We start from the raw sequence: 23,224 nt of genomic DNA, 5'->3' as shown, positions 1-23,224 counted from the left end.
TTTTCCCCGAAAGTGTACACCAAAAGCAACAAAAATAAACGCGTTTTCAGACGATTGAGATGGCCCCACATGGAGTGTGTTCGAGGCCCCCCGACACCCATTATCCGAGGAGGCAAGAGCGTCCGGCATACCCGATTTAAGTCAACAGTGCATTTGAAACAAGCTGCCGTCACCTAGCTGTGGCGGCAGTCCCGGACAATGTCGTGGACAAAATTATGGCAAACTCACGTGGCACTCAAAATTTTCATAGGTATAACTAGTACTCACGATGAATCCAACAACTCGGCGGTGATGATAGCAGGAAATGCATTCTGCGGCATCAAAGTTCAGAATTATCGTTGCTATCGGACGCGTGAATTTTAAAGCTGAAGACGATACCATGCTTAGGAGTTCCCGCTAGAGGGCCAGCCGCCCTAGCTTGCCCGAACGCCAGGCCTGGCGCGGCGCGAACGCCACGGCGGCGCTCATGGAGTACGCCGTAGCTGGGACGAACGCCTCCCCAGACGAATTCGAAACGCCCGATTGGAAAACGATTGTTTCTTACCGTAATCATAACCCCAAAGCTGTGTCATTAACAGCTCAGAAGCCAAATAAGCAGACCGAAAAGTCGAAGGCGCAACCTCTCCCTCCGCTCCATCCTAAGAAACCGCTTCCACGACTACCGGAGGAAGACTATAAAATCATCTTCAGACCAACGGGTGGCGTAGAAATCATGCGCTACACCGAAAAATCCATCAGGCAAGCTATCGCATCAGCGAGCGGCATTACCACGACCGAGGCAGACAAAGACCAATCCAGAACGAACTGTACAAAGAATGTCCATGGTAGAGAGAGAGTGTGGTAGATGGTCCTTGGCGATCACAAAATGAACAAGGGAGGGGAAAACCTCAGGTTGCTTGAGCCAACGTTTCGACAAGGGGACTTGTCTTAGTCTGGGCAAAGCGTTCATCATTGGCAGCGGTTAAATAGGGCCTTCGCTCCGAGGAGGAAGGCCCCGGGAGTGGGGAAGGAAAGTGGTGTGAGAGGGATGCGTGTCAGGAAGGGGAGGGAGGTGAATCTTGATTCGTTAAGCTGCAATAGTGGAAAAACTTATATTCCGGGGGTGTGTAATGAACAAAGGCTTTGAAGGGGCTGCGACGGGGGGTTGGCGCTGGGTGGACCTGAAAAACTCAGATAAGAGGATTAGTCAGCGTGGTACAGGGAAATGAGAACAAGGTAAACAAAACAGGCTGGTACTGGAAGGAGAAAGAAAGGGGGTGGGGGGGGGGGGGGGGGGCATTTCCAAGGAAGGACACCTTTGTTCACCTTTTTTTTTCTCCTAATCCCCTACTATCAGTTCTCGGAAACCATGACATTCCTCTTACCCCATCCGCCCCCACCTTTTGGCTTTCTCTGAACTCGAGCCACCCCCCCCCCCCCCCTGCCTTGTCCTTCCTTCAACAATTCTGCCGACCAAATTCCACTTCTCTACGAAATTTCAGCTCGAACAATGCGCCCGTTTAGCTGGGAGAAGCATTCTACCGCGCGCGTTTATTTGCGCAACACGCGATACAACAAAAAGCTTAGAAAAAAGATACTCACACTCACAGAAGAAATTCAACACCACTCCGCAGAAATCGCAAGGCAGCAATGGGACCATATCTGCGAAAATGTAAATGGCAATCTAGGCACGAGAGAGACGTGGAATCTTCTGCGGCATCTCCTTGATCCGGAATCAAACAAAGCTACGACACAAAGAGAAATCACCAAAATTTTAAACATGAACCCAGGCACGGATCAGGATATTATCAACACGCTACAGCAGAAATAATTCTGCACAACCCGAGAGACGCACTCCCTACCAGATTATAAAGGACAACCTAACCCCCTCCTGGACTCTGACATAACAATAGCGCAAATAAGAGCAGCCCTCCATAAGATACGGAAGACATCCGCCCCGGGAGAAGACGGCATTAACAATAAGACACTCAGAAACCTAGACGACGCTTCCATCACAGCCCTCACGGACTTTGCGAACGAGTGTTGGAGGGAGGGAAAACTCCCAGCGGCTTGGAAACATGCCATCGTTAAATTCATCCCAAAACCGGGCAAAAAGCTCGCGCTCGAAAACCTCAGACCTATTTCGCTTACATCTTGCATAGGAAAACTGATAGAGCACGTCATACTAGACAGACTCCAGTCTCACATGCGCAAAGAGAATTTATATCCACACATTATGGTTGTCTTTAGACCACATTTATCAACACAGGACACGATGCTCAGACTAGCAAACGAAGTCCTATCTCAGGAGCAAGAAAGGAGCACCAGGGCAATCCTAGCTCTAGATTTAACAAAAGCGTTTGATCACGTCAAACACAAAGCAATCCTAGAATCTCTTTCACCGTTGAATGTGGGCGAAAGAGCGTTTAACTACATTAAGGACTTTCTCTCCGATAGAATGGCTAAAATTCAAATTGGCGTAATCAAATCCGACACCTTCAGTTTAGGAGACAGAGGAACGCCGCAAGGATCGGTCCTCTCCCCCTTCTTATTCAATATAGCCCTCATCAAAATGGCACACGCACTCGCAAAAATCCCAGACCTAGAACACTCTTTGTACGCGGACGATATCACCCGTTGGACCACCAAGGGGAGTATCGCCGCGATACAAGATACGCTACAACAAGCGGCAGATGTAGTAGTAGAGGAGGCACAAACCGCGGGACTCGCGTGTTCCCTCAAAAAATCTGAAATCCTCATCCTCCATCCAAAGCGTCAAAGGAAAAATAAAGCGCCTGAGATCAAAATCTACGCGGAAGGGGCAGCCATCCCAGAAGCGGAAACACTAAGAATCTTAGGAATGCTGATACAGTCAAACCAAAAAAACGACACGTTAATTAAGAAACTGAGAAACACTGTAAACCAAATCTCCTTCCTCATCAGACGCATCGCGAATAGGCGAGGAGGAGTTAAAGAAGCCGAGACCAGGAAACTAATACAAGCCTTCGTTCTTAGCAGAGTCAACTACACTACACCATACATCACCCTCACAGTGAGAGAAAGAGACGACCTGGATTCTCTAATTAGGCAGTCCTACAAAATTGCGCTCAACCTCCCTCGTCATACTCCAAATGAAAAACTATTACAGTTAGGAATTCATAACACCTTACCGGAAATGATAGAAGCACACCTCACCGCACAATATCAAAAACTATCATGCACTGAAACGGGACGTTTCATCCTAAAGAAAGCAGGAATACAATATGAAGGAATCCGTACACACACCTTGCCAATTCCAAGACACGTGCACGAACACTTAACAGTCCGTCTTCTGCCCAATAACATGCATCCACACTACGATACGGACAGAAAAAAGGCTAGGGCACAAAAACTTCACGAAAGATTTTCAGTTCAGAAAGGCACGGCGCACGTGGACGTGGCAGAACATGCGGACAGAGACGCCTTTTCTCTGACAGTTGTCGATCATCGAGGTTCTCCCCTTGCATCGGCGACAATAGATGAAACAAAATTTCCGGGGGAGGCCGAAGAAGCTGCCATAGCTTTAGCCATTACCTCCACCACTGCCAAATACATCATAAGTGACTCCGAAACAGCAATTAGAAATTTTGCAAGAGGAAGGGCCCACTCAGCAGCCATCAAAATCTTACAAAAAATCTCCAATACCCGCCAGATAACATTGATCTGGGTCCCCGCCCATTCGGACCATCCTGGAAACGAGGCGGCGCACCAATTTGCCCGAGGATTCGTGGTTAACCGGGAGGTGCGCTACCCCGAGCTCAGGTCGGCCAAGGAGCGAATGACAACCTACAAAGAAATTACTACCCACTTCACGAAAGAAAGACAGATCTTCCCAGAACCCCATAAATCTCTGAGTAAAACACAAGTCAGTTGGCGGCAGCTCCAAACAGACACTTTCTTTAACCCGTACATGTACTCCATATGGTTCCCGGAGCAGTACAGCCCCGTCTGTTCTCCCTGTGGGCACCAAAAGGCAGACACACCGCACATCTTATACTCATGTACTCAAGACAAGCCATCGCACAGTCTGGAGCTCTCTACTCAATCTCAGTGGAAGGCCGCGCTGCTCAGCTCGGACCCGGAGGTTCAACTTCGAGTCACAGAGCGAGCCGAAGAGGTCGCCGAACGACATCGTCGGTCGGCCACCTGGCGTCCTGCCTAGAAGAGGAGCCTACCGCGGGGAGGGGAACATCACCCCAATCCGCGCCCAGGACCTCTTCTTTAATAAAGTTTACCTCCTCCTAGTTTAGAGGTGACGACGAACTTTCAAGGCAAGGCACCTAAAAAGACTACGACAATCTACAACATCGAAGAAACAGTTTTGCGTAGCTGGAGTTATTCTAGTGGTCGATTCGCGCGTGACAGGCAAAGTAAGAAGGCCTTGTGCCGGCGACTTCGAGCAAAGAAAACAAAGAAACAAACTTTACAAAGGTTCGCTGCTCTATATTGGTGCTACCACATGAATACGAATGCGAGAAATACCACTGGTAGCGATTCGGTTTCTGAACAAGCTTTAATGGTGCCAAGACCGTGATGTCTTGTTCATGCCTACGTTGCAGAGCGTTGCCCTTTAAGGTACGCATTCCGCGATGGAGAAGCACGCATCTCCAGAATCCTTTTTCGCATACCTAAAACCACGGGTGGTGCGTGTGGACACGGGATCACGGATGAGCACGTGATCCACGAAGGCATCGCGAGGCGCGGTCGGTTGGAGCGGCAGTTTTTCGCAGAGTGCCATGGCAGACGCACAGCTGCAGCAGCAGTAACTGAAGGAAAAGGAAGAAGCAGCAGCGATGTGCAATGTTTGTTGTTGTTGTCCTCTAGGAGGAGAAAAAGAAGAAGCCCTCGTTGTCGCCGCCGTCAATGCGAGGTGTCAATGACCCACTTGCAGAGCAGAATAGTATGATTAAATCTATATTCGTGTCGATCGGGGTTCTCTCTGACGAACCTTTCTCAATCATGTAATGAAACTGAATCATTTGGTCGCTTTCTCCTCTCCTGTCGATGGTTTGCTTCTCTGCAAAGAGCTTATCCGGAAATTCCGCTCGCTTGATTAAGGAATTCCTTTTTCAATTCCGGTTTTTCTCTCCTTTGCGGCAAGCGCCAGGGGATATATCTTAAAACCAGTGTGCGATTATCTTCATAATTAGATCATTTCGTCAGGGAGATTAATTTGTTGTTTACAGTTTTCAAATTATTCCCTTTAACACAAAATTGCACTCACGTCAACCTTATTTCCTTCAATATGCCACTGTTGCTTGAATGTGCAAGGCACCCTGGCCAGTCCCCCACTGTGGGTATGTGCCACTGCACCTGAGGCCAACAACAACAACAAGAACAGCGACAATGCCCGCGTCGGCACAGGGGAGAACCCGCCGTGAGCGCTGCAAAACGTAACGATGACCGACACACGGGTCAGACAAAGCGTCGCCGCCAGTTGCAAGCCGCCGCTGCGTGTGAACGTTGGAAGCGGTAGCGGGAGACCTCGTCGGTGGCCTTAGCTGGGCTCGGACCCTCGACGACTGATTCCGAGCAGCATGGTAAGCGCAGGAAGCCGTTGGATGCCGAACCGCGTCACGTCAAGACTTCGCAGCAGCGAGAGCGTCGAAAGCGACAATGATATGCGCCGTTGACAAAAGCTGGGGGAAAGAGCTACGCGCCGCCGATGCCGTCGGTAAATAAGCCACGGTGTGCAATTTGAAACAGCGCAACTTGTACATGCGAATTTGAGATACACACGAATCATTTTGGTCAGTCACGCTCAGGGTGCGATATACCGTACTTCTTGCGAGACCTGGTGCCTGACGGCGGACGGACGACCAACAAATATGTGCGGAACGGCAAGTGCAGCACCTGTCCCGTAAAACGGTCGCACGAATCCGCCGATACCGGCGCGTCTGACACAACTAAACAGCGCCGTCTACTGAACAGCATGCAAAGCGCTTTCACTCACTTTATCGCGTTACGCAGCACAGGGCAATCGACGCGTGGTTTTTTGTTTTTTTTTTTTGTCGTCCATTTCTGTTGCATTGTTTTTGTACACTAGGTCGTTATGTGAGACAGGAATTACGTAACTAGCAATAAACAGCAATCCATGCTCTCAGCTCTCCAGCACTCACCTTAGTTAAGACGAGTTGTATCATAGATGCCGCCCGACCTTACTCGACTATCACGTAATGCAAGAACTGACACTTTGAAAACGTTTGAAATAAACAATACAAAGTCGTGATTGGCCACATCGTTTCAGACCATGCAATCTGCGCTGTATGTCTTCACACACCGGTGTGTTAGTCTAATTCAGCAGCCACACTTTCGTTGAGGGCGGGATTAGGGCGCGCGTGCTGATAAACTTAATATCGTTCGTTGCCTTCATTCCACCGAGATAGAAACGTGTTTGTGACACTTGTCCACGCGCAGACATCGATAACGAATTTTCGATGGCATAGCTGCCGTGTCACTAACGAGTGCCTCCTGGGGGCATGAACTTCAAAGGGAGTAACAACTGATCAATCCGCCCCAACTTCCCCTTGAAGCCACGCTTGGAAGCGTGGCTTTGTCTCTACACTGCACAAGACGGGACCATAGATAAAACAACGCCGTCGGGATTACGTAGAAAAGAAAGTTCGCCGCGTACATCGTCCTATTCTCGTTTGTTTCTTTTTTCTTCAGGGCAATGCGCAGTTGATCTCTGTGATTATATACGTGACGGTGAGTGTACGATAGTCGAGTGGTCGGAAAGCAACTCGTTATGCAAATCTTGAGTTTGTTTCAGCCATGCTTTGTTCTCGAAAACCGGAATGTCGAACGTATTCCGGCACGGCTTCACTGCGAGTCGGCGATGAGGAAAAAGTAAGAAGATTTCATTTTCTGTGAAACATCTCATTTCACGTGTTTCCAATAAGGCAGATGATAAACTCACAGCGCCAATTTCCAGTGCTACTTTTGTGAAGTTTTCGGTAACGTGTAGCGCAACTTTTGACCAACACCAGTGGCCTGCTCGGTTGTGCTGAGCGAACTAGAAATAGACGCGGATATGTGGTAAAAGAAAATGATGCACTCAGTATATCCTTCAAGGAACCTAAGGGGCCGAAACTGGAATGTCAGAAGCATTGAATAGGAATTTAGAACAAAGCAACAAGCAACAATAACTAAAATTTAGAGATTAAAAAGAGGAGCTTTGACCAGACGAGAACGAAACTATGATGCAGCTAAAATAAGAGCAAGGGGTATAGTAGACAGTTTACGTCACACGGAAAATATTGTTGTTAAGATAAAGGAGCAAGTTGATACTATTGTAAGAAAAGCCTGTAGTTGATGCCGGAAGCGGTAGTTGCTGAACTTTGGAAAAGCACATGCCCCACAGCTGATCTATTTGGGAAGATGACGACGATTATAATGACAGTAGCGATTAGTACCAACCACAACGTCTCGTTTATTTTCTTCTGCACGTGAGCTTCTTGGCCCAGACTTCGGCAGAAAACATCTTTGGCCGCTGCAACTTCGAGATCACTCGGTTCTCCGCGCTTCGAGAAGCTATGCGTACGCGAGAAGCAGTAGACGAACTAACTCACGCGCATTAGAACCTGCTGCATACCAAATGTCTTCTTACCGCACTTTTTGTCATTTGCAGACACCTAACGTTAGGAGAAAAGCGTGCGAACACGCGATTAGTATGCGTGTAGTAGGTGTTCTCAACTTGTTCGGCGAAAGGAGGAGAGCTTTCTACGCTGCAAAGTGGGTGGGTCTGCAGGTTATAGAACCCAAAACTCCGCCCTGCACTCCCATCTTCCCTTTCCGCATTCTTAGTGAGTGAGTGTGTTCGTGGAAAAACCTCGACAAGCGCGTTTTTCTCCTATTTTCTCCTATTGGCCCTATTTATTCTCTCTTCAGTGCGGTGGGCTTTCAAACTAGGACATCCAGAAATATTCGCGCAGCAGAAAAAAAAAGTTTTCCTTCTCTCCTGTACCTCGTACTGATCGACTGTTATCAGCAAGCTTCCGGAGTGGTTAACTGGTTTGGTTTGGTTTATGGGGTTTAACGTCCCAAAGCAACTAAGGCTATGAGAGACGCCATAGTGGAGGGCTCCGGAAATTTCGACCACCTGGGGTTCTTTAACGTGCACTGACATCGCACGGAGTGGTTAACTGGAGCGTTTGAAAGTAATGGGGCCTTTTGGACCCAATGTGGCGCCAGTGTCTGGAAAACATCAGCTGGAAGCATTCTCTTCAGAAAGGCACCGCAAATGGGAGAGATGCATTGCTCGCAACGTGGCACGAAAGCACAGCTCCCCAATTTTTTAGTAACATCACAGGAGCGTCGACCAGACGGTCGTTCAGCGTACCCTGCAGTACCGCAGTGGCGAAACGGACGAGAGTACGCATATGCGCACGAAGCGCTTGCCAGTTGTAGCGTCGTCTGCTTGGCTGTTCTGCTGACGTGACAGTAACCCCTCTGCTCGTTTCCTCCCATCAGACGACCGTCTGGTCTTTCGCGACGTGGTACTTTCTGCACTTTCTTAAGAAAAAGCTTCCAGGTGATGATAGTTGCGCGCTCTCTCCATCGTCTCGTCCTTTTTTTCTTCTTTCAACCGCGCTTCTCAGTCGCCATTGAAGTTACTCGCTGTCTGAGATAAGCTGTACTTCGTTCAAAAAGATGGTATTACGCAATACGCTCTATGACATCGCGATGTTTCTGAGGAAATGAGCGTACCCTGACGCAAGCTGTGAGCTATTTCTCGCTCATTTTGAGTCTTGTTGGGAGGCAGCGAGGTTGCGCAAAGCGCGGTGGCCCTCCTGTAACGAAGTAGGACCAATAAGCGCTCTGTGAACGGAAATCGTCGCTTAGGCAAGGCTATTTCCGGCAGCATGCGAGACCACTTATGTCCTGTTGACGAGGGTTCAGACACACATTTACACACACATGCACATTGCGCCACATCAGGCGTCAGCCAAAGCGCGAATGCGACGAACATAATGCTGAAAATGGCGTTGTAGTCGAAAGAGTACCCCTAGCAATATGTTATGCGTCCACGAAATTAGGGCTTTTTCTCTCTCTCTCTCTCTCTCTCTCTCTCTCTCTCTCTCTCTCTCTCTCTCTCTCTCTCTCTCTCTCTCTCTCTCTCTCTCTTTATGCCTTGGCTGCTGTCGAGGATGCCCTCGTGCATCCGTGCGTATGCTCCGCTCTCAGTCACTGCTTACTCGTAATATATATATAAAAAAGAAACAAAATGAATGTCTTGCTGCATGAGCTTCATTACTGTGTGCAGCTCGTAGCGTAAAGTTTGGAAGAAAAATGCCTGGAAATGAGAAAATGGAGGTAAATTAAAGTACATAAAAGGCGAAAAATGTTAGCAATTTGCTTCTCTTTTTTTCAGAGAAAACCAACGTTGTTGCGATTCTTCTCTCTGCGTGAAATGTGTGTAGTTCGCACTGGCGACGCCACATGCACTTTGCCCGTTTGGGGAAAAATCAAGATTTACGCATTACTCCTTAGGAAGTCACTTGACTGAGATCTTAATTATGCGAACTTGCACCAAACGAATGTAACGTTAATACCTCAAACATCAGCCCCAGTCTAATGCAGTCACGTAGACGAAAACAAGTAATGGATATGAACTAGCTCCCAGCACGGCGCGCGAGTCCAACGTGATGACGTCACGCGTCGTTCATCCTGGTAGGACAATGTTCACGTTTCTTCGAATAGCTTCCACTGACCACCTTAAACACGTCACTAGACGCTGCAGTGTTTACGTTGTCCTGGCAATGCACCACGTGACGAGTTTGTCGTTTCAGGCGATATATCAGGGCCATGCCAATTCCGGCAGTGGAAAAAGAACGGCTAGACCTCTACTCTCCGCTAACTCGCCTGGTGTCCATCGGTACAACAGAGACGACTGCGATCCCGCGCTTTCAACCGATGAGAAAGCAGTTCGTTGAATCCCATTCTCATACTTCGTCCTGCTTGTCGCCGATGTGCCACGACGTCGCCGAGCTGTTTGCTTATTTGTAAACTGGACTCTTGTCCCGGAAAGCATCCTCATCTACGGAGTCGTCACTCTAGACGCTCAGTAGCAGCATTCACAGTGGCAAGCGAGGCCACTGTCTTTGTTCTGCCATTTCCTTGCCCGGTTCCCTCCTTCCCGCCCCTTCTTTTTGTCTTTCCCTCTATCTCTTTTCTTTTCCTGTATTCCTTCTCGTTTGCTTCATTTTCTGTTTCCTGCTTTTATTTTTTCTCTTGTCGCAGTCAGCGCCTGTCTCGTTGCGCCCCATACAACACGCGTGCACTCGCATCAGCGTCAGCTAAGGCGAAAGCTGATTCCTTATGCAAGAAAGCGTGGTCGACATCCTCGGTCTTTCATTTCGTCGCCCACGGCCGCGCGACCACTGGACATAGTTTGCAGAGCGTCATGAATGCGCTATGATGCGCGCTCCCGCTATCTCCGTCCACAGTTCAAGCTCTTCCCGAACAGAGTGCGCGACGCAGGTATAGGAGCAGTTCGACGCACTCCGAGGCGCACGATGGCGCCATAATGCACATGACAGAGCATCACAACCCAGGAGAGCTCCCAAGTACGCTTGCTCTGTAGTACAGGTGTGGTCGCACCACACTGACGAGTCGTCTTTGATCATCAGCCAACCCGTCACTCTGAGCAGGGAAGAAATATTCCAGACGCCTGTCGTCAGCCCCGAGATATTACATTGCGATGAATTACTTACGAATGCTGGCAAGCCTTCGGAAGAAGCTGTTATCTTTTTATAAACGCGTGTGCTCCTTCGCCCGTTTTTTTTTTTTTTTTTTTTTTTACTCTAGCGCTGTCCGCTTTCGCAAATCGCTCTATGCAGTTGGCGGTGTCGCGTCTGCCGCTGGGATCGAAACGGCACTCTCACAGTGCCGACACGACAACTGTGGCTGAACCATGTAGTTGTCGAAGCCTGCGCCGTCCTTCGGAACTCCTCCTACATTTTACCCAACTCCCTGTATTTCCTTCTTTTTTTTTCTGGAAAGGGGGTGTGGGGTCAGCTGAGAAAAGGAAGACATCAAAGAGAAATGCGCTCCTTCCAATGCGACTCCCTTTTATTCACACGGCGCTTTGTTCTTGTACGACGGTAGCTTTATTGGCCAAACAAGTGCCGCAGCGAATTACTAAAGGATTGCACTAGAGGATTTACGCAAACACTGCTCGGACCCACAGCCAGCGGCTGGTAGTGGGTCCATGCGAAGCTTGCATTGTTAGCCTGGGAATACCCAAACTTTTTCAGACGATACAACCAAAATTGGGCGAGCTGCCCAAATTGGGCAAGTTGGGCAAGCTGCCGGAAATTAGTCAAGGAAACAATAAATGCGTTAAAAATAAATGACAAATATTATGCTTATCCCTGTTTGTCCCTCGTCTTGGTTGTTTCCATTATTAAAATACCACTTTCCACGAACAGACTTTAGCCCGCGCACAAGATACCACTGAGTAAATAATCAGCAAAATATCTAGCTATAACAGAACACCCTGCAACCAGGTAACGAATATCCAGAAGTGCAATGCACAAAACCATCGTAGGCTGTTCTATATGCACAGTATTTATGATGAAACAAACGCTCTCGATGCGTGTATAAACGCACCGCGCCCGTCCTCAAGACGGACTCCGTCGACAGGCCCGTAGCCGTAGTGGACAGGATCGTCGCCTACTTCGGGTGCATCCCTCGAAGCTACGGAGACTTGGCGAAGCCAGTTGAGCCTGCCACTTTACTTTGGTACTCTCCGTTCCTGACATGGGACTACATTGGAACACCACAGCAAGACAGAAACAGGAAACTCGATTCAGTATGGCCGAGCGTGCTGAACACTTTGAGCTTCTTTTTAATGCAAAAATACATTGCAAAGTTCTTAAGTCTATTGCGGGCCCACATTTTCTGCGTTCAGCTCACGAAAAATGGGTGATCCAGGTCCAAGGTCACCTAGATTACAATAAACTGCATCCACGTTTTTGTAAGTGTAAACTGCATTCATGGTCGTGTAGGTAGTAGGTTCCATGCAATCCGTGTTAGCGAGGTGAGCTTGGAAGGAGGGGCAGGCGAACGAAAATATAGCCTGAATCATAAGGAGAGCAGAGTAGAGGAACGGTTAATCCGTCCCGTTCGCGGTTTTCTTTCCGAGCGTACTAAAAAGAATGCAAGGTGAAAGAAACAGTTGGAGTTGAGGAAGCAAAACTAGCAGACCATCAGCAATTTCTGGCCAAACCATTTTTTCTTTCTTTTTATCTTCTTGAATCCCTCGCATTTTTTTTTTAATTTTGTGTATGTCTACAGCATCCCCTTTAACTTTTTAAAGTCTCTATAATCATTTTCTTTGACTCTCATCACCAAACCCTGCACAACTACCCATCGTGGATATGCGCCATCTCAGAAAAGGTCAGCAACTATCTAAATGGGCGCTATATATGAGATTACATTCCTGCAGATGTTGCACCCAGTATGTCGCGGTAGTGTCTGCTGCAGTTTATTTTTTTGCACCGGCCAATACAAAATAGACATAAAAACTTGATGACTGCCCTTCCTTCACTCGCTTTTCTCTGATTTCTTCCAAAGCTTCCCCGACTGCTTTCGCCTTGGCGGTCGTCTTTAGATTTCACTTCTACTCGTTCCAGCCACCACTGAGCATCAACACGCATATGTGTCTTTTTTTTTTTCGTCTTGACTCATTCCGCTCCATCCCCCCGTTCTCTCGACAGCAGGATTCGGCGCTGAACGCCAGCAAACCGCTTGGTGCCCGCATTGCGCCGCGGCCGAGCTTTTTGGCGCTCGGCCCCTTCTTGGCTGCAAATGGTTTCCTCTCTGCGACTCTGCTCTCGTGTCGCAATGGCGACGCGCATTCGCTTCGTGATACTGCCGCCAGCAACGACAAAAACGTGCACGCTTCCTCTATGGCGAATGCATAACGCGGTGTCGTGCATAAAAGAGAGGAACGGTTTATTGTCCTCGTGATGACCGCTAGAGGGCGGGAGGCTTCGCCCCTCCGATTTGACATAGGGACAGAGCGCGTGCAACGGGAGTTTGTTCTCTGCCGTGGTATGATGTCACTATGGGCGCACAGAAATTCGCTCACAAATACAAACGCGCACACCCACGCGACGTTTCTAAAGAGGACTGTCTGTGTTCGTTCTTTGGAAACGGGCGCCGTCTGAAGCTACTGTTGCGTCCGCGCTCAGCCTAGAAAAAAAGTCGGTCCTTTCAGGACATCGACCATGGCGCCCCTCCCCCTATTTTTTTCTTATTTTTTTTTTTCGAAACAGTAGCGAAGGACGAGCTTCGCGTTGTGAAAAAGCGCATGCTTTTTGTCAGAGGCAGCTCGGTAGCCATAGCAACAATTTCAATGGCAACTGAAGCATCGCGGGGCAACAGGCTTCGTCGGAGACGACCAGCGAGGCCGTCTCGATGCCGAAGAAGAGGACACTGGGTCAGGTCTGCGCCATTGGCTGTTGAAAGTTTCGGCTTTAAGGGCACACTTGATTAGGACGACTCTAATCATTCGACATCGGCGTACAAGCGAATCATATTGGCGAAACAACTTTTCCAAAGCATGACAGAAAGAACGCCTCGTTGAAGATCGGAATTATTCACTCGCATCGGCACAAAGGATGCTTTCCCTTACATAAACCAAAATTCAAAGCTTACCCGTTCGTTTTAAGAACATGAAACACCAATATACATAGCGAGAACCTTGAGCATTGAGAATCCCATTTTATTTCTCATTTAAGAACGTATTAAGGTAAAACTGAAACTGGCTGACAAACTTGTGAAGCACTCGAAATATATCAAAGCTCATGTTACGAGCCCGTGTTGAACAACCTCTCCCTCGTGAACTGTAACATTTTTTTATTGGTCAAAGAATTGTAAGATGTTACGTTGAAATTAAACTCCGGAATTTATTGTTCTCAACGGCTAGTCAATTTGCAAAACTGTCCCCACCAACGGTCATACGTTTTCACCACCAGTGCATTAGTATCTGCATGCTGTCGTATAATAACGCGCAGAATGGTACAGCGTCAAGGTAAACGATAAACAATGCACATTTTTTTCGCCCATTCAACAAATCGCGCGAAACCCCGCAAGCGCCAGAAATTGCAGTCGCTTTATATAACGCTGCCAGCCGTCACTACAGGAAAACGCGCCGGCAGCGGCCACTATACGCGTGTCCCGCAAAGCGCGGACTCCTCAAAGCAAGATCTCACGTCTTCGATGCTATGGCGATGACTCGACAAGGCAGTTTCTCCGCCTACTTCTCAAAGGTGTCGCCTCGTGCTCGTAACTCTCACTTCACTGGGAGAAATATCCATATGAAGTATTGGAGGCTGAAGACCCGAACGACATCTTTATTACGCCCCCGTGTCACGGTCAAATATCGAGCCATTTTCAAGTAACCAGGTCATGCTACGTGCTATTTCACACGTAGAGCACCGGATACAAAAATCGGAGATCGAGGGGTTCGGATCCCACCGGCGGCATGTGGTTGTTTTTTATTCTGCTTTCTAATCAATTACCTTTCAGTGATAAACTAACTGCACTATTAATCTCCCAGTGATGAACACCACAAATTAAAAAGAAAGAAGCATTCCCTATGCTCCTCGGCTTTGAGGGACTGTTGGCTTCCTTCATGATGTCATAACAAGCCCCTCTTTACCCCATGTCTGCAGCTCTATGCAGTTGCTTTACTGTCTGTGTGCAGTGCTCTAGCGATTGCAGCTGCCTCACCTGTCATCTTCGTCACATTTTTAACTACAATTTATTTAGCGCGTGAATTTCATCTTTAGCGGCACGACCGCATCAAGCGCCCTTCCTATTCCTATGTCATTTTTTTTCCTCTTCCCTCTTCATTCGACCTGTTTCCACCTTAACCCACCTAACCACGCCTCTCTTTCCTGTAAAGGGTGCATCACTGTGTACAATAATGCGCTGCGGCAAAGCCGTAAGTGAGAAAACGATGTCGAAACAAGATTGGCCGATCAACCAGTCCATAAAATTGTCAGCCAATCGTTTAAAACGTTAGCCAATAACCCAAAACATATAACTGAAGTTATTCGGTCCCGATGCCCGCAAGAAGCATCTGGAACTTCACCATCGATTGATTCCACGGCAGACAACATTCTGGGATTGGTCTCAAATACGTGCGTTTCCTGCATTAGCGACGAAACTTCGTTGACGGCGCCGTGCTGATCGCGAAGAGTGTAGCTCACAGAAACCCCTGGAGCCCTGGAGCGTGTTTTCGTGCTCCTGAGCCACGTATTTAGAGCAATGGCTAGGCCATTCGAGCCGTCGGTTCCTCAGGCTCACCACGCTTCCACTCACTGACTCCACAGAGCGTGGCCATTGAGGCCACGCTTCCCCTACCGCCGAGATCATCGCTCAGAATGGAAAGACAAACTGATGGAGGTAGCAGTCACCTAAAAATAGCGAAATTCAATTTTCCGCTTCGGTCTCAAGCCGATGCAGTGAGAACGGCGTTGCCCGGGATTCCACTACGGTGGATGGTGCGGGGCAAGGATAAGCGAACGAACTGTCTCTCAGAAATCAAAGCAGCACTCCAGAAAACACGGTCGCAAAGTAAAGGGTAATTCATATCGAGCTGCTGTGATGTTTAGGTTTTACAGCGGCAAAAGCGGCCGTCCCAACATACTCGGCCAGAATGATATTCAGGAGCACGCCCGGTTCTAAGATTTCAAGAGCTATAGTGCCAGTTCACTCATTGAGTGTCAAGAGAATCTTCTGGGAAAATATGAGGCAGTTCCACTGAAAAAGAAAGCGACAAATTTTGATTATTGCAAGTGCTAACAAATCGAGTTAGGCGTAGGTTACGGATCGCTTTATTATTTTTCCTTCGGCCTTGTATCGGGCGCTCCGAAACGCAAGACTGATGTATTGCCCTGTTTAGATATTTTAGCTGCTATGCAGCGCCTAACTACAGAATTCGATCCAAAGTTTGTGTGCACTATCGATTTTTTTTTTTTTCAGATATTTCAGTGGCAGCTTAGAAAATTCATCAAAAACCGTATAACATTTACTATACAAGCCGAAATTGAGCTTCTCTCCGGAATGTTATTCAGCGCATCCTCCTCAATAAAGCAGTATGCTTTAAATTGCGCTAATAAAAGTGCAGTTTACTCGCTGATTTTATTTTGTTATTTATCCTCAAGACTGGAGTTAGCCAGGCTTCAAAACTCGGTTCAGACCGGGTGTTAGAAAAAGTTCGACTCATCTCAACATTTCCATAAAACTTTGTGGATAAATTCAATACAGCCGCGTTCAGATGCATTTAGGCAGCGGCAATCCTCTCTCAAGGTACCAATCAAGCACCAAAATACTGCAATAAATTCGGAGGCCCATACAGTTTCGAGTTTTCGGATATTCCGAAGAATTCAAGCACACAAAGAAAGTTAGGATCCACACTTGTTAGTTCCAAGCCGACTGGGAGCCTGTCGTCTCTTTCTTGGCGACGCTTTGGTCTACAGAGGTTTCCGGAGACCGCTACCGACGCTCATTAGTATGGCCGAGAACCCTGCCTGTGCCACTTGTGGCTATGATTAGACGGCAGAACTCGTAATGTGTATTATGCCCCGTGTTTAAAGGGAAATATAAAACTAGGCATGACGGTGAGATTAATCCTCGAAAACACTATTGACTTTTTTTTTTACGTTGCTGAGAAAACCTCAAATAAAAGTTCCGAAATATTTTCAGATTCAAAGCGCCTGCGAAAAATGAAGTGCCTTGTGACGTCTTTGCAACCCGAAGATGGGCCACTTAAACAAGACCAGAAGCTCGGCTAGAAAACAAAAAGCGAAGGCCAAATGACCTGTGATCACGGTGGCGACGTGGAAGTGCAGGCCGCCTCTGCCGCCCCCCCCCCCCCCCCCCCCCCCTCAACGCTATTTCGAAGGGGCTCTCCGCTGCATCGCGTGCGTCAGCGTCTCGTTGCAAGCTCTGTGAGTGCAAAAGAAACTATCTGAAGACATTGAGGGCAGCTGCAGACTTCAGAACAAACTACTGATCGCGCTCACGCGTGTATACATGTGGGCAACCTGCATTGCACAGTCGGCGTTGCAATGGTTCCAACGATCGCCTAAAAACTGCTACCGTCGGCCGCTGGGGCCTCAAAATATGCTAGAGCACATTTTGAATGATTAGAGGGGCGCGTTTGGCTGATAACTTAGGTTCTCTCGGCGTAGCATGCTGACGCGAATCCCTTTAATTATGCGCAGGCAGGGGTGTGGAAAAGCACTACGGGTGCGCCTGAAAAATGCTTGCTCCTCTCACTATGCTGTGTGCTAGGCTCTACGACCGAATCGGTGAACTTCATTGCAGGTTGCGTATAGGTGTCGGCAAGGGATGCACGCATAATCCTGACGAGTACATAATGGAGTGGAGGGCTCTGCAAATTTCGACCATCTGGGATGGGATAGGATAGGATAGGATAGGATAGGATAGGATAGGATAGGATAGGATAGGATAGGATAGGATAGGATAGGATAGGATAGGATAGGATAGGATAGGATAGGATAGGATAGGATAGGATAGGATAGGATAGGATAGGATAGGATAGGATAGGATAGGATAGGATAGGATAGGATAGGATAGGATAGGATAGGATAGGATAGGATAGGATAGGATAGGATAGGATAGGATAGGATAGGATAGGATAGGATAGGATAGGATAGGATAGGATAGGATAGGATAGGATAGGATAGGATAGGATAGGATAGGATAGGATAGGATAGGATAGGATAGGATAGGATAGGATAGGATAGGATAGGAAAACTTTTATTGTCCAACAGAAAGAGGGTAGCCAGAGGGCTACCCGCCTAGACGACGACCGAAAGGTCTTGACTCTCGGCGGCGGCTTCGGCCAGTCGGACGAGTTGTAACTGAGTCGCCGGGTCGGAGCTCAGTAGTAAGGTCTCCCATTGATCTTTTGTGTTTATACCTCGTCCCTCCCGGGGAGCATGAGGACATTCCCATAGTATGTGGTCCAAGGTGGCCCTAAGTTCGCAGTTTGCGCATGTTTCTGAAAATTGCCCTGGGTACATAAGGCTCCAGAGGGCCGGGTTTGGAAAGGTGTAAGTTTGTAACCGGCGCCAGTTGATGGCTTGGTATCTGGACAAGGATCTATCCGCTGGAGGAAGTCTAGCTCGTTGGAAATGATAGTGTTGTGTAATTTCTTTGTAGGTCACCATGCGATCCCTGTCTGTAAAGACCACCTCGCTCGGGTCCGCCCGGAAAGAAAAGGCTCGGGCGAACTCGTGGGCCGTCTCATTACGAGGCAGGGATGCAAGTGCTGGTGTCCAGACTAGTGTAATTTTCCGGTCTATTACATGACGGCTTAGAATTGTATTTGTTAGAGGGGAGACCCGGCCCCTGCTGAAATTTAGTATGGCGGCTTTGGAGTCACTGATGATGTATCTCGCTTTTGTTCCTCTGCTTCCTCTTCCTCTGCAGTCTCTGGGTTACCCGAGAGTATGGAGGCACTTATTTTGAGGAGTTGTTTATTATTGACGACCGCGACGGTCATTGTGTTTTTACCATACTCAGCGGCATCCACGTAGACCATGTCCTCGTCTTTGTAGGAGCAGAAGCGTTTCTCTAGCGCCTCTGCCCGCTTGGCCCGGCGCACTGAGTGATGAATAGGATGCATATTCCTGGGTAATGGGGGTACAACTATATTGTCTCGAATTTTTCCGAGCATGTCAACTTTGGCGGTTGTTCTGTTATCTCGGCTCAGATTGAGTTTTTCTAGAATGGCCCTGCCGGTTGTGGTCCCGGCTAAGCGTTCGATTTGGGACGTTCTCACTGCTTTCGTAATTTCTTCCAGGGTATTATGCATTCCTAGCTCTAGGAGGCGGTGAGTGGATGTACGGATGGGCAATCCTAGAGCTTGTTTCGTGCATCGCCTGATAATTCCATTTATTTTTTCCTTTTCTGAAACTTTAAGATCAAGGAAGGGGGCAGCATACGGGATACGGCTTACTACGAACGCCTGTACCAGCCGTAGGAGATTCTGCTCTTTCATGCCGTGTATTCTGTTGGCAATCCGCTGTATGAGCCGCATAGTTTGTTGCGCGCAGTTTTCCATCTTAGTTATTGCATCACCGTTATACCCGTTGCTTTGTATAATCATTCCTAAAATTCTGATTTTTTCAACATGAGGAATCTCCGCCCCTTGAGTTTGTAATTCGATGTTAGGGAAGGTTCTAGTTTGTCTTTGATATAGAGGTCGATAAAAAAGAAGTTCAGACTTCTGCGGCGAGCATTGCAAGCCCCTACGGCTGACATAGTTTTCGACCTCATTTATGGCCTTCTGTAGCGTACTTTCGATGTGCGCGTCGTGTCCACGGGTCATCCACATGGTGATATCGTCCGCATACATGCAGAAATTCAAGCCATCTATCCCCTCCAGTCTCTTCGGTAGCCGTATCATGGCCACGTTGAAGAGAAGAGGGGAAAGTACCGAATTCTGAGGGGTGCCTATGCTGCCCAAATGTATGTTTTGAGACTGACTTTCACCAAAGTGGATGCACGCTATCCTGCCCGAAAGGAAATTGGCAATGTAGTTGTATGTGCGCTCCCCGACGTTTAAAAGAGCCAGGTTTTCTAATATCGCCTCGTGTTTTACATTATCGAAAGCTTTAGTGAGATCAAGTCCCACTATTACTTTCGCATCCAGCGACTTAGTGTCTAATATGTCATGTTTGAGCTGTATCATGACATCTTGCGTGGACAAATGCGATCTCAAACCTATCATCGAATGGGGGTATAAGTCGTTGTCTTCCATGAAATTGTTTAGTCGCGTTTGTATGACATGTTCCATCAGTTTTCCAACGCAAGATGTGAGGGATATAGGCCTTAGATTTATTTGATGTGCACTGAGACCGCACAGTACACGGGCCTCCAGCATTTCGCCTGCATTGAAATACCGGGATCGAACCCGCGTCCTTCGGGTCAGCAGCCGAGTGCTGTATAACCACTGAGACACCGCGGCGGCCGCTGAAAACGCGCTGGCCGTTCGACCAAGGCGAGGCTCATCGGCGGCGGAACGCTCTGCGCGCTGCCAAAGTCGAAACTCAGAGCCGCCTCCGTTCGACACGGCTTCGTTCTTATGCGCTTGAATACGGTTCGAGTACAGCAGCAGCTGCGCTCAAAAATCGCATTATACCGAGAAGCGTAATCGTCGGCTAATTTTTGTCGCGAAAAACTGCCTTGCGTGTCGGCGCCTCACGCAATGCGTGCATGATAACCCGTGCTGGGAAACCTTTTTCTTTATTGAACCCAATGGGATGCGATACAGCGTACATGTGGTAATTTTCATTGTGGGTTTTTTGCGCAAAAGACACGACACAAAGGAACGAGGTAGACAGGTGTCGTGTCTTTTGCGCAAAAAACCCACAATGCTTAGGCACCAACTAGCCTGCAAAAACATACTCGCAAGGTAATTTTCAAGCATGTTTCAGCGCAACTAAAAGCATATTCGCCTTTGCACTCCGCACAAAACATCGAACACCACGCGGCGATAGTGCTTCACACGTTGACGACGTGCGTGCCTGCATGCGTGCGTGTGTCTGCATGAGCGCGTACTAAAAATAAAGAAACAAACACTTTGCAATCACATAATGCCCGCAGCCTGCAAGTTGCCGATTCGTCAGCTCAAGCGAGAACGAAACCGCTTCGCCGGTTGCGTGCCAAGCACACACAGCATGAATGCCGTTAAGAGCTTGCTCTTCTAAACTGGTTGCGTACGAGACCCTTCGCACTGTCGGCAAAGCTCGCCGCGTTGCTTTCCTCTTATTTCGACGGTAATTGCCCACTGAGACGTTGAAATAGTGTTCATGAATACGTCACTCGTCATCGCTGCACGAATCTTCCAGTGGAGACGCCACGTGTTGCTCGCTTTTGGGCAATTTTCTGGCATATAAAAGCTTTGTTTTCGGTGAAAATGACAAATCTGCTGTCAGGTAAGCCTGCTCTATCATTTAGCCTGACTAAGCATTCCCTTTTAGTGTCCCTTTAATATGGAAGGGCAACCTAAGTTGTTCAATGACCCCCTTGATCCTCGCCCACTGGTGAGTATTAAAAATCCTCGCATGTCGGCCCCAGTGAGCGTCTGTCCTGAAGGCTTGCCAAGAACAACGCCGCTTCCTGAGAGGGTTAGTACTTTCACGAAAGGGCGCAGCGCGCTTTCTGCGTCCGTCAGCTATAGGTACCTACACCCTTCCAATTTTTATTGCAAAAGCAATACTGCTCGCAGTTTGAGCCCTTCAGCGTCGTCCCGGCGGTGTAACCACGTTTGACCTTTAGCATGACTTCCGCTGTGATGACGTCACGCCAGACAGAGAGAGACAGAGCCCCAACTCGTCTCGTCGCGGTCGTCCCAGCGTAACCACAGTGCGCCGAGCAGCAGCTGCGCGCCGCTGCCGCGAGGAGGCGCTCGCTATGATGACGTCACGCCAGAAGGAGATATATCCATAGAGAAAGATATTGATATATCGGGCATAGAGTAATATAGAAGTAAAGAGCGGACACTCCCGTAGGCCCCAGCCACTGATCTCCACTAGGTGGCTGGATGCCGCATTCCCGCTTTCCGAGTCGAGCGCGAGTGAAGCCACCGGAAGTTGGACCGCTTGTCCCGGAAGTCGGGTGTCTGCTGTGTATTTCAATGCAAAAAGTCGTGTCTTCCGCCCTTTCGTTCTCAGTTTTTTGCGTTGTTTTCGTGTGATGTCTGCTGTTATATGAAAGAAACAAGCAAGCTGAACGCGAGAAATGTGAGCATTGTGTGCAGAACCCTGTAATTTCTGCGAAAGCGAAGAAAACAGGCATGCAGGTCTCACCCTGCCTCGGCAAAGGGGTACGTGCATTAAACACTATGTTCTTGCCTGGTTCTTGTATTCCGAGCGTAAAGGAGAAGTAGTGGAATGACGATGAGGCTAGGTCACCTTAAAACCGAATTTTCGTGCAGCAAAGAAAAGGCACAGATGAGAGGCCCAACAGGAATCTTGGAGGCTCTACTTTCATTGCGTCTTGTGCGTTCTCCACTCTCGCGGAGGAGGCGGTGTCACATTGCCCAGCTGAGCAGCCGGCCACCAGCGTGACGATTACGGAGCACGCAAAGATTATCCAGGTTTCGACGTGCAACGCTCGTCAAAAGCGTTTGGCTTTGATCGCTTGCCTGGGCGCCGCGGCGAACACGTCACCCACAAGCCGCAAAGGCGTTATGCCACGCATCGCGTGCGCTTGGCAAGCGGCAGTGAACCTACTACGTGCATTCTGTCAGGGTGACAATGAGCGCATCAGTCACTCCGCAGAAGGAAGCCAAGACATGCCAAGACCATACTCTTTTTCTTTTTTTTATTTGCACGTTCAGTGCCATCTGGCGGAAACGGGGAAGCGCCGAACTCGGCCGCGAAAGGGCCCGAGTGTCCGCTCTTTACTTTTATGTTACTCTATGTATCGGGCTCCGACCCGGCTCGTCGCAGTCGTCCTGGCGTAACCACACTGTGCGTTTCAGCCAGGCCATGTCGTCCGACATGCACAAGGCAAGGCTGCAACGATTCGCTCAAGCTAGGAAACGACGGCGGGCGGAAGAAACGGATGAAGTTGCTTACGCAATTTCTGGGCTTAAACAACCTGAGCCTCTGCCAATTTCTTAATGGTATCACGCGAGCATCGACTGTTCGCTTTATCAGCGCCCTATGACTGAACGAATCGGCAAACTCACCGAGAGTTGCAGCATGCACACGAAGACCAGGTCACGGTGGCCGCCGCCTGCTAGGCTCTTCCAGGAGCTGCGCACAGCCCCCAACCCTTTCCTTCGATTGTAATACTGCCGGCTTATGCGCCACCGATATTCAGGGGAAGCCACGTGCCGCCCAGCTGCAAACATCTTTACCCTGTGTTTCTCAAACGAACGGCCCATATTATTGATAAGCGGGAGATAAAAAATGCCAGGTAGTGCGGTTAGCGTAGGAAAGGGGCGGGGGCAGCGCGCAGCTCTAGGAACAGGCTGACAGACGACGGCCGCCTAGTCTTCGTGCGCATGCGGCAACTCTCGGTGAGTCAGCCGATCTTTTCCGTCATAGGGCGCTGATCAAGCGAACGGTCGATGCTCGCGTGATACCGTTAAAAAATTGGAAGGGTGTACATCATTACTTCATTCCAATCTTTCCCCTTTTTTCAC

General features: G+C 48.7%; 1 protein-coding gene across 1 annotated transcript in view; it reads right to left on the bottom strand.

The window, feature by feature from the left end:
* Positions 1-23,136, bottom strand: part of LOC149341062 (uncharacterized) — a 95,018-nt gene extending 71,882 nt beyond the window's left edge. Inside the window, exon 1 of the mRNA XM_089542905.1 lies at positions 22,766-23,136. The gene's annotated coding sequence lies outside the window, so the exon portion shown is untranslated. The remainder of the gene's footprint in view (positions 1-22,765) is intronic.
* Between the last annotated feature and the right edge of the window lie 88 nt (positions 23,137-23,224).

This window comes from Amblyomma mixtum, chromosome 5 (genome assembly GCF_055824585.1).
Source record: "Amblyomma mixtum isolate Tamu chromosome 5, ASM5582458v1, whole genome shotgun sequence".
Taxonomy (NCBI): Eukaryota; Metazoa; Arthropoda; class Arachnida; order Ixodida; family Ixodidae; genus Amblyomma; species Amblyomma mixtum.
The sequence above is the reverse complement of the archived record's forward strand: the minus strand, read 5'-3'. Positions and strand labels throughout refer to the sequence as shown.